This window comes from Macaca mulatta, chromosome 10, assembly GCF_049350105.2.
Source record: "Macaca mulatta isolate MMU2019108-1 chromosome 10, T2T-MMU8v2.0, whole genome shotgun sequence".
Lineage (NCBI taxonomy): Eukaryota > Metazoa > Chordata > Mammalia > Primates > Cercopithecidae > Macaca > Macaca mulatta.
In genome coordinates this window covers 95,019,254-95,031,787 of record NC_133415.1, presented here as the reverse complement: position 1 = coordinate 95,031,787, position 12,534 = coordinate 95,019,254, and the positions used below count along the sequence as shown (strand labels likewise).

General features: G+C 39.2%; 1 protein-coding gene across 3 annotated transcripts in view; it reads left to right on the top strand.

The window, feature by feature from the left end:
* The window catches only part of PTPRT (protein tyrosine phosphatase receptor type T), a 1,118,573-nt gene that overhangs the window by 1,012,175 nt on the left and 93,864 nt on the right, over nt 1–12,534 (top strand). The window lies entirely within an intron of this gene.

The following is a 12,534-nucleotide window of genomic DNA, read 5'->3' as shown; positions in this document are numbered from 1 at the left end:
ATGGTGCTGGTCTTCCTTGCCGTTAGGTTCCCAGTAAGACCTTCCTTACACTGCACTTATAATTATACAAGGTTTGGCTTCTCTGTAGTACTTGAAATATTAGAACCATAGGATTAAGTGGTAAAAGGTGAACCTGAAGAGGTAATCAGGAACTGGGGTCTCGAATACTAGGGACTTGCAAATGTATTATGTTTCTGCAAGGAGCTAACATAAGAAGCAGAAAGAAAACTGGACTAAAAGGAATCCAGTTTTAGAAAGATCATCTTAGTGATAGTGAGGTAAATGTTTTGGAGAGTGGGAGTGGATAAAGCTTTAAGTAAGTATTGTTTCTGCACATATCAGACTTCAAGGAAAGTGACAGCACAAAATACTGGTGCACATGGAAATTTGATCTCACACACACACACACACACACACCTGCCTCTAGGATTAACAGTCACTACAACCCAACAGGTATAGCCAACTCTTTGTAATGAAGCAATGGTAGAGAAGGTGTTCTATGGCCTTCCATTCTTGAAACCATTTTTAAGCTGAGAGTATTGACTAGATCTCCCTGCTTGCTCCATATTTTACTGATTAGTCAATATTTTGAGGGTTTGGTACCTGGACATTTTTGGACATGTCTGACTTTGAAATGAGTGTCCTTATTCAGTTAATATATCATTGGACCAGTTGAGTTTTTCCAAGGTGAAACCTTCTTTTATCTTCAGGATCTTTGATCTAGGTTAGATAAAATTCCCACTGATGTACAGACATTACAGAGACTCAGAAAGTAAAAGTCATTCCAAACTAACAGTCACTTCTGTCTCTGCTGCAGTGGGGACCCAAATGGTCACCCAGTGAATCTTCAGCCAGCTGTGTTCTAGCAAATACACACACTTGCATATCTGGTCCCTGGCACCTTCTCTGTAACTCTTCTCATTCTATCCCATAATTCTCCTTTCAAATTGATCCATCTGCAGATGCATACCAATAACTCAGTATCTTTGTTATGCTTTATTTATGAAATAGCCATTTGCCTAGCCTGTTCTTCAGTTTTAAAATGTAAACTCACAATGCCATTACTCAACCAAAAATTCGTTATCGGTTTTCCATTGCCCTCCAGATGAAGTAAAAATGAACCTTGTGGCCTACAAGGCTTAGAATGGTATGACTTCTGTCAACATCTTTAGTCTCATCTCTGGCTACTCTGTCTTGCTCAGTATAGTCCAGTCATATTGACCTCCTTCCTGTTCTTTGAAAACACTAAGCATTTCCCAAAATATAGCTTTCACAATTATGTTTGCTCTTTCCAGAACAGTCTTCCACTCTATATTTCACTGTTTAGCCACTTTTTATCCTTCAGGTCTATGATTAAATGCCTTCTTTTGATGGATTCACTAAATTTTCTATCTAAACAGTGGCCACTTGTTTTTTTTTTTAAGTTTATTACATTCTAGTCCCTCCTAGCATGTGTCAGAAATATCTTGTATGCAAATGTTTATTCATTTAATAATGTGTTGGTTAATGTCTGTCATCTTCACCAGACTTTTAAACCATGATTGCACAGACCACTTCTGTCCGGACTACTACTATATACCTGGAGACTAGTATGGTACTTGGCATATGAATATGATTGAATGGTATTTGTTGAATGAATCATTATGCTAATTTTAAGTCAGGAGCGATCACAGTGGTTCACTTTCACTATTCAGTATTCAGTCAGCTGATCTTATGCATTGCTAGGACTATGAGGACCTGCAGACATAGCGATGACTAGGGTTACTCTTAGATTTTAATCCCACAGAGGAAGGTTGAGGGAGGAGGACAAGGGAGGGGACCATGAACTAGTCTTGAAAAGATATATGGTGTACTTTGCACCTCCATTTCTTAGAAAGTCCTGATCCTGGTGTCTTTGTCCTAGTCATCAGTTCTAAACACCCCATCACCAAATACTGACTTCCTTGGACTCTCTACCACTCAGTGTAGCCCTGGAAAACAGAGGGAACACCCACTTTGTGGCCCCTGCTGCCCCTACCCTTGTGATCTCCCCTCTGTCCTCCAGAGGGCTCTAAGCTTCTAGCCTTTTACACTTCCCCAGTCACAGCTTACCCTTCTACAATTTCATGCCCTCTTGAGCCTTCCCAATATCTGACATAACCTGAAAAGTCAATTTACTCTTATGTATCAAGGGATGTATCATATTGTATTTAAATGGGAAAGTAGAAGAGACTAATTTTTATTGAGCCCTAACTATGTACCGAGGACTATGCTAGATGCTGTGCATATGTTACATCATTTAATCCTTACAACCTATGAGGTGATGGTTATTGTTGGTACTAGGCTTCTTTCACACATGTGGAGATTGAGGCTCAGGGAGATTAAATAACTTGCTCAGAGTCACATAGCTGTTAGTAGTAGAGCTGGGACTTAAACTTAATCTCTCTCTTGCATATGATCCTACTACTATAATATACCCCATCCCAAATAATGAGAAATATGCAGACATCTCTGAAGCCACTAAGAGGATGGAATACTGGGACAGTGGTGTCTTAAAATCAGAGGATATAGGCTCTTGTTTACTCCACTGATTTCTAAGATTTCACTACTCTCTTCAGAGGTTAGAGTGTAACAAGCTTCAGAATGTGCTGCCACTCATTTATTCAACAAGGTTTGTTGAGCACCTACTATGTGCCCGACATACTATAGGCTCTTAATCTACATCAGTGAAGAATACAGAAATTAAAAATTCCCTGTCTTTCTAGACTTACGTTCCATTGATGGTAGGAAGTGGAAAGAAAGACAGGAAATAAGCAATGGACATCAAAAGATAAGTACATTATATGATATGATATAATAACAAGTGAGGGTGCTCTGAAACAATAGAACATGCTGAATGGGATCAGGTGTCATAAGTAGAGGAGGACTGCAGTTTTATAGAAGATGATATCTGACTAAAGACTAAAAAGGTAAGAGATGTGAGCCATGTCAGGAAAGAGTGTCTCTATTAGAGGCTCCCAAGGCAAGCATGTGCCTGATATGTGAAAGCTAGAACCCCATTCCAGCTGTAAAGGTCAGTCAAAACCAGTGGAACCCATCAGAAATATGGACTTCTCCTCTGAATTCAGATCCTTTCAGAAGGCAATGTTGTAAATTAAATGGGTTGAAACCATGGTGCTTCCAAAAAATAGTGAAGACCCTTGTGCCTATGAGAGCTGAGTCTCACCACTAGCCTAGCCTTCTGGGGTAAGGAGAAAACTGTAATCTTTGACTTCCTTGTTTATGACAAAACATGCCTATCTGCAGGAATCTCCCCTGGAGCCACTGCATTCAGGATCTGTCCTTGGTGCTGACCCTGATCTTCTTTAGCTCAAGACGATCTGGCATTGAATTTTCCATCTACTTGCCTATTGCTGAGTTCTGCTATTATTACAACTGGCTATACTGGGCTAATCCAAGCCTTCATTTAGGCTAGTCACCCATACTATCACCATGGTGATTGCTCCAGCCCCCCAGATTCCGGTACACCTACCCCATTCAGACTTAGTCACTTAGCCCTGCTTGGCAAAGAGCCCAGTGTAATACTGTTAAGGATGTTAGCTGGCACAGTCACTTCTGTCATTGTTTTCTGAAAGCATCACTGCTTTTTCAACTGACCCTAAATGTGGTGAGTGTTTAGTCACCATTCCAAGCCATTTATTTAGCATGAAAATTTATTAGGCCATTGTTTAGCAAATTCATCACATTATACTTTTTACTTAGAATTATCACTTAATTAGTGTTCTATTACTGGAATCGGCTGTCAATTATGTGGCTAATTCATTTTCTTAGGGAATGCATTTTTTATCTGGGTAAAGCAATTGAAAGTACATTGTTAACTCTTTAATGATTAAAGATTGTTGTCAATGGCAATTCATGTGGTAAGCAAAATTAAACCATTTACTTTCCTTGAAAAATCAGAACTTGGAAAACTCTTTGTAAAAGTGTAAAGAGGGTACTTTAGAAGCTTTCATGAATTAAAAATCTTTTATTAAGTTAATGGCTCAGAATACTTGGCAAAGCTAAGCAAAGTCAGCTGGAAGATTTTGATTGTACCCCTTGAAATGAATTATTATAATATACTCTTATATGTGTATATTTAAATTCTCTTTCATCAACATTACCTCTTTGGGTTCTCACAAAAACATTGCAGAGTGATATTAGCATTCGTGGTTGGCACCCTTTAAGATGGCCCCAATGATCCCTGCCTCCTATGCCACATTCTTATATAACGCCCTTCCTCATTGCAGCCTAAATCTAGTGACTGGCTTCAATGAATAGAATATGATAAAGTGATGAGATGTCCCTTTCAAGATTTGTCTTTAAGAAGGCTGTGGCTTTTATCTTGGGTGCTGTCTCTCACTCCCACTTCCTGTTCCTTGGGAAGCTAGCTACCATGTTGTAAGTTGCCCTATGAAGAGGCCCACTTGGCAAGAAATTGAGGGAGATGCCCAGCCAACAGCCAGCAAGGAACTGAGTCCCATACTGCAGTAGCCCATGAAAAAATGAATCTGCCAGTATCATGTCAGTAAATATGAAATCAGTTAACTTGAATTCTCTCCCAGCTGAGTCTTCAGATGAGATCATTGCCACAGCTGTCAGCCTGAGTGCAACCTCACAAAAGACTTTGAGCCAGAGATACACATCTAGGCTGCAACCAGATTTCTATCTGCGGAAACTGAGATCATATATGTTTGTTATTTTAAGTTGCTGTGGTTGGGGGTAGTTTGTCAGGTAGCAGTGGATAACTAATACATGGCTTAACATGTGAGATGTTATATTAATTTGCCCAAAGCCTTTGACTAATAAGTAGTAGAGCCAGGATTTAACCCTGGTTCTTCTGATGCATTTCAATAGACAAGAAGGATAGGAATTACAGTCCAGACCTCTCATTGCAGCTGTCAGGGATCCTCAAAGCTTTGACATCCCATAAGGGCAATTATTCAGAGACTGCTTCCCTATAACATTGACTCTCTTGTGACTTGCACACCTTTATTACTATGAGAAGTCACTAGGATTCTTCAGAGGCTGGCAAGTAGGCTTGAAAAACAGATCTTCTGGCTGGGCACGGTGGCTCACGCTTGTAATCCTAGCACTTTGGGAAGCCAAGGCTGGCGGATCACGAGGTCAGGAGTTTGAGAACAGCCTGACCAACACAGTGAAACTGTCTCTACTAAAAATACAAAAATTAGCTGGGTGTGGTGGCAGGCACCTCTTATCTCAGCTACTCTGGAGGCTGAGGCAGGAGAGTCACTTGAACCCAGGTGGTGGAGGTTGCATTGAGTCAAGATCATGCCACTGCACTCCAGCCTGGGTGACAGATCTAGACTCCATGAAAGAAAGAAAAGAAAGAAAAGGAAGGGAAGGGGAAGGAAGGAATGAAGGAAGGAGAAAGAAAGAAAGAAAGAAGGGAAGGAAGGAAGGAAGGAAAGAAGGAAGGAAGGAAGGAAGGAAGGAAGGAAGGAAGGAAGGAAGGAAGGAAGGAAGGAAAGAAAAGAAAGAGAGAAAGAAAGAAAAAGGAAAAGAAAGAAGAAAGAAAGGAGGGAGGGAGGGAGAGAGGGAAAGAGAGGAATGGAAAGGAAGGGGAGTGGAGGGGGAAAGGAAAGAAAGAAAAAAGAGAGGAGGGAAGGGGTGGGGAGGGAAGGGAGAAGGGGGGGAGGGAAGGGAGAAGGGAGGGAAGGGAGAAGGGAGGGAGGGAGGGAGGGAGGGAGACAGACAGAAAGATCTTTACCATGTTCTCAATAAGGAATTGGGTCAAACTTACCATTTTTCTTCCCTAGGTGCTATCCTGCTCCCCATAAAATGGTTATAACAATGATTCCCAAAACGTGACTGGCCCCAAACTAAAGCCACTAAATCCTTATGCCTAGAGTATGGAGCAAAGGAATCTATATTTAATACATTCTTTGAATGACTCTTGTACAGTACTAGGATTTGGAATCTACTATATAAACAAAGTAGTTTGGCATTTCAGTGATCAACCTCTATAATGCAGCAGCTGAGGATCAACCAGGCTGAACCTTGATGGGGACACACTGCTTTATTCATTCTTATGAGAGTGTTAGGTATCTGTTCTTTCCAGGGTTAAGGCCATCAGCTTTAATTAGTTGCATTTTTGGTTGGTTTTGAACAATACTAAGCTGTACTACTACATTCATTCAGTAAGAGCAGAAAGAATGTTTGCTTTTTTATGAGAAGTTCTAGAACCTTAAAAAACATATTGTATCTTTTAACTGGAAGCTTCCTTAGGGACCACCTCATCCCTCACTACTCCAGGTGTGGTCCATGGACCAGCATCATCAGCATCACCTGAGAGCTTGTTACAAATGCAGGCTCTCAGGCCACACTTCAGCCCACTGAATTCGAATCTGCCTATAGAAGATCTCTAGATATGTACATTATACCTTGAGAAGCATTGGTCTAATTCAGCTGCCTAGTTTTAAAATTAAGATCCACAAAGGTGAAGGTAATTGTGCAAGATAACTTAGTGGTAACACCAGGATGAAAACTCAGGTCTTGTAACTTTCAAACGGAGTTCTTTCCATTGTCTTAATGTCCTGTTGTCTTTGTAGTTCATTATATCCACAAACTCAGCCTAAGTATCGAGGACATAGTTTGAAATGGAGAAAGGAAGCTTTTATCTACCCATGACGATGGCAAACTCTTTCAAACATCCATTGCACATTTAAATTTCCTCTTTCAGGCAAGTTTAGTTATTTCATTTTCTCTTTCTTGCACATCAACAAAAGACAAAGTCACCTGTCAGGCTGAAGATTGTAAAAACCTGTCAAAATTGAGTTTTTCTAGTTTAGCTAAGTATTACTCTGCAACTATTTTGCATTCCTTAGTCTTATTATGATTTTGATGAATGAGAGATAGAAAATAAAAGCAGCCTGTATTTTCAGTGTGAGGCATGACTTAAAGTCTTTTCCTTCTATCACACATCTTCCCATGAGTGTGCAGGTTATGGAGTTTGGTGATATATACATAATACAAAATTCTGGGTCAGTTGTTTTTAGTGCACACACAACCCTGGAGCCAATGAGAAACTCCAAATCATGTCCAGTCCAACCTGGAACCACAGTGAAGCTGAACATTTTCACTCTGAGAGAAGAGCTTTGGATCTGGGTGTAGTTAAAATCACCAGAAGCTCATCTGGAGAAGATATGCATTTTGAGTAAATGTGGCTTATCAAGCTCCCCACACTCACCAAGGCAAATGGAACTGAGGCAGGAAATAGAGATCATGATATCCTCACCAAAGGAATTAGAAGGCATGACAGATGAACCTTGAAGATAAACAAACACTGTATTTATCAATAAGGTGGAGGGTGGATTTCAGAGAGCGAGGTGTACCTAACAAATGAGTGTTTCCAGAGTAGGCACTAGATTCTGGAGATACACTGGTAAACAACACAGATATAATACCTATCTTCATGGAGCTTACAGTCTGGTGAAGGATAAGATACTAATCTCACTATTATTCAATAACTATAGTAATTCATGAAGGTGATGTATGTTCAGGAATATATATATTGTAATTCATGAAAATGATACTGTTAGGATATAACATGGGACCCTCAGATGGGGATGGAGGCAGACAGGGATGTCTTCCATGATATCTTCATTCAGAAAAGTTAAAATATTTTTAGTGACCAGTCATCCCCTAGATTCTACTATTAACATTTTACTATATTTATTTTATTACCTATCTTCCCATATATCCATCCTTCAATCCATCTTAATTTTTTATGCATATCAAAGGAAATTTTAGACATCACTACACTTCCCTTTCCTCCCAGTATTTAACTGTGCACATCATTAATGCAGACTCAAAAGTCTGTTTGTTTTTTTTCTTTGAGATAAAATTTACTTCCAAAGAAACACACAAATCTTCGGTTTTCCATTTTATGAGTTCAACAATTGCATACACTGTGCAATCCAGCCCCCTTGTAATATACAGACTTGCCAGGAAGATCCCTCATGCCCATTCCCAGCCAATCCCTGCCCCTACTCAACCCAGTTGGTAACCACCATTCATTCCTACCACAGATTGGTTTGTTTCTTCTAGAAGAGGAAGTGACTTAAGCTGAGTGCTGAGGGGTGAATAGGAGTCCACGTGGCCTTGGAAGTTTGGGGGGAAAGTTATAAACACTCCAGGAGAATAGCACATCCTGTACAGATTCTCGGGTGGGCAAGAATTCAGTGAGGAGACAGTATGGCTGCAGCCTAGTGGGCAAAGGACACAGAGACATAAGATGGGGCAAATGAGATGAGTGAGAGCTAGACCAATCATAGCCTTGAAGCCATATTAAATATTTTAAATCTGGAACATAGCCAAAGGACAGTGGGCATCCAATAAAAAGTTTGAGCAAGGAGGTGACATGCTCAACTTTGGCCTTTGAAAAAGTTCTCATGCCTTATTTTGGAGAAAAGAACAGGGAGAAGGAAGAGGGGATTCAAGGAGTTGTAAGGATGCTGTTTCAGCCACCATGAATCTGGAAAGAGAGGGGCAGCAGATCTGAGGATCCTGGCCATGGAGAGCAATGACTATCTCTTCTTCTGTTGTGTTAACCTCTGATGTGTTGAGCTTCTAACAGTTATAACCTATGATGTGTTGAGCTTCTAACAATTATAAATCAGTGCTTGATTTTCTCTTTCTATCTCCAGTTTTCAGAGATACCAGCCATAAAGGCTTTGCAGAGACTGGTTCAGAGAGATTGAGTAACTTGCCCAAAGTCACACAGGCAATGAGTGGCGGTGTCAGGGTTCTCACTCAGGGCTATTCGTGTCCAAAGTCTGTACACGTTAGACCACTTCCCTGTCTTCAGAGAGTATGGTGTGAGCCTCTCTGTCTTTCCTATTGGACTTGCTGTTTTCCTCAATATGTCAGGTTCTTCTAACACTCTAGAATTTTCAAGGCAGAAGACTGTCCAAGTTGCTGGCAGTCCCAGCCAACACAGGGCCCCACTTTGAGGTTAAGTTCATCTGCCCAAGTTTTCCTTTAAGTGATGGTTTGAGAATAGGGGCAGGTGAGTCCACATGGATCTACCAATACCGGGTTTTATTTACGCTGGTAGTGGCTCTGTGAAACACAGAACTGACATGCAGGGTCACTTTCCATTTCTTGTGCTTGCTGCCTCAATCAATCCCTTTATCTATAACTCAGATCCTTCCTCATTGAATCCGTCTTTCCTTCCATATAAACTGCTCTGAAATGCCATACCCTTATCACTCTCTTCATGCTTGCAAAAATATTAAAACTGTGTGATTTACCTTTCTTTATTATTTATGCTTTGAGTAACTTACTGACCGAGACATGTTCTTCCAAGTTCTTTTGCATATGCTATTTATGTTAACAAGCCATAGTCACATGCAGAACTTCTTACTGATAGCATGAAGTAACTTTCCAATAATATTAATCTTTCAAACACTAAGCCACCTTGCAGTTTCATCTTATTTTAATATACTTCATTCTTTTCTGAAAAAGAATACACTCTCTGGGAATACATTCTTTGCCAACCAATATTTGTACTCTACCTTATCATCAGTTTACAAAATTCTTTAGGCGTATGTTTCATTGTCTGTTTATGGGTTGTTTTTCTACTGGTCAAAGTTCAGCATTTTTCAAGGCCATTATTTTCAAATGTAAGTGTCTCTGAAAGTATAAATGGATGGTGAATATGCAAGAATTAAACGATCAACTTACATGTTACCAAAAAGGGCTTATGTTTCCAGTGTGCAACAGTTAAAACACTTAAAAAGCCCTTAATTATATCCCTTCTTATTTGTGGTACAACAACATATTTCCAGGATCCCATGCATACCCCTCAGCTTTATTCCCTCACTTCCTAGTTTGATCACTAAGTGGTTAAGGCCAGCCACAGAGAATCCCTATCACTACTAAACATCTGTTGCTCTAGCAAACTCAACGAGTTTTCATTTCTTTTCAAATGTATTGTTTATACAACCTATGCTGTGAAACACTGGTATCAGCATTTTTGCTGCCTGTTTCCTCACTGATTTTGATAGAATTTTGACAAAAAGAAAAAAATTATTTTGAAAGTTTTTTAAAAAAAATAGTGAAACCCTTTTTTGAACAAAATTATACCTAGATGTTTATTTTCTAAAACAGATAAAAAGCCATTTATATCCGGCTGGAGAACAGGTAAGGGAAAACTCACATACTTGCCAGGATACGCACACTCCCCACACACATGACATACACAAAACCCTTCATGGTGACCCAGTTCACTCCAGACACATAGAAGAAACTCTGAACAGAGGTCTTGTTTCTTAACTCTGCCTTAGCTCTTAGGGAACTAAGTCCATAAACTAATGTTTGCTTATTGCTTCCCCTCTAGACCAGATGGGTGAAACTTTCCACTTGATTTACTCAAAATGAAAATAACAACCGCTAGTCACTGGAACAAGTAAAGATTGATGGCTCTTGTAGATCACAAAAGCAGGGCCGTGAAAGGAATGGCACCCTCTAAAATTGAACAGTGCACAGCATGTATGACCAACCACATGTTGTGGTCTTGTGGAAGCCTGGATTAAAGGAGCATCAGGAAAGATGGAATCCCGGTTTGTCAATCCCTAGCAGAGTTTGGCATTTCACTGAGAGACAATTCTTTTCATTATTGCTGCAGTCTCCCAGAATCTAGTAACCAGGGATCATGTAGAAACAAGAGAGAGACTCAAAGCTAATGTTCCATTGCATGAGAGATCCTTGCGATGTAACCATTTCTGCATCTTGACTGTGATGGTGGTCACACAGATCTACACGTGTGATAAAATTGCATAAACATACGCATGAGCACATGTAAAACTAATGAAATCTTAATGAGATCAGTAAAATATATGTCAATTTTCTGATTATAATATTGTACTATAGTTACACAAGTGCTAACATTGGGGAAAACTGGGTGAAGTGTATTTAAGACCCATTTATGTTATTTCTTACATTTGCGTGTGAACCTATAATCTCAAAATACGACTTCTTTTTCAAAAAGCTAGCACCCTGGTGATGGGCTGGTGTTTACCAGCTGACCCGGACCATGTCCATCAGAGTCTTGAGATGTGTCTCAGGACTTCTCTGGTCATTAATCATCCTCCAGTCTAAGCCTGGGCTAAAAATGCTCTATCAGTATCTAACAACTGTGAAGTGGCTTATTTGTGTCTTTTTTCCTTAATCATTTTTTGGCAGAGGTTTGTCTAATTTGTTGGTGTTTTCAAAGTAAAGAGCCAGCTTTTGCTGTTTTTTCCAGCTCCTCTGCTGTATCTTTAACTTGTATTATGTTCCATGAATGTCTGTTCTTATATACATATTTACTTTCTTTCTATTTTCAGTGACTATGTTTTTTATCTCAAGAAGCTGAATGTGTATTTTTCAAACCCACCTGTCCTTTTTCTATCATGTATGCATTATTGCAATGGTTCATATTCCTTCTTTTTTATCTTTAATCAATCTAAATGTATTTACTTAATAGTCTCTTGGATTGTTTTATTATTTTCAATTCTTGCGAGGTGTATTTTTCTGTGTATCATGACTTCTGACTCTCTCCTATGGGGATAAGCTTCCTTACAAGGCTCTTGTCATTCTTTATAATTTATTTTTTACCGTGAGTTCATCTTTAGTGGAGGCAAGTTGGTTCTGTGGGAATTAATGTGCCTTGGATTATGAAAATACCTCTACAGGATGATTTCTCATTTGCTTGTCAGGAGAGCGTAGTTTTCAGTGGTATTACACAGTTTTTTTAATGTTGATTTCTATGTTGGCAGGTGCTTCTATCAAACAAGTAACAAAATTTGGATGCCAGATGCACCTATAGTAGAAGTTAGGGTTTTCTTTGTTTTGTTTTTTATCTCCATTTGAATCCTGTTCATTCTTCTTGTTATGCTAGTAGTTGATGCCTTAAACACACACACACACACACACACACACCCCTCTACAGTACACACATATTCACTTAAAATTGCATTTTTCAGTTAAGAGTGTCAGGGTTGAAATTGTACACACTGACTATCCATTATGAAAGGTGAAGAAGATAATATACTTTTATTCCTAGTGATGTATCAGTCACCTACTTCCTGGTTTTTGTTAATACAATTGGAAATTTTAGCCAAGAATTTTTATATTAGATTTTTAAATCTGATTTAAGAATTACTTCTTATAGCTCATTCTGTTTTGATTGACATTTATTGTGATTTGTACACTCATATCTATGTCTGCCAAATCAGTTTTTTTATAACAAGACTTCTTCCATTCTTGTGGATGTTTTTTTTCTCTATTTCTGGACTCACATCCTTGACTAGCTTTCTCAGCTACCCAACCCTCTGGAAAAGAATCCGAGCCAACGTAACTACTGAATCTTTATGTGTCAGGGAATGCCCTTCCATGGCTTCAAACATGAAAAACTATTTACTGTATAATTTTTTAGTCACACTATTTTTCCTTGAAAAATTTTGTTTCATTGTTTTCTGGAATTTAAATTTGGGCAAAAATATGACTAAC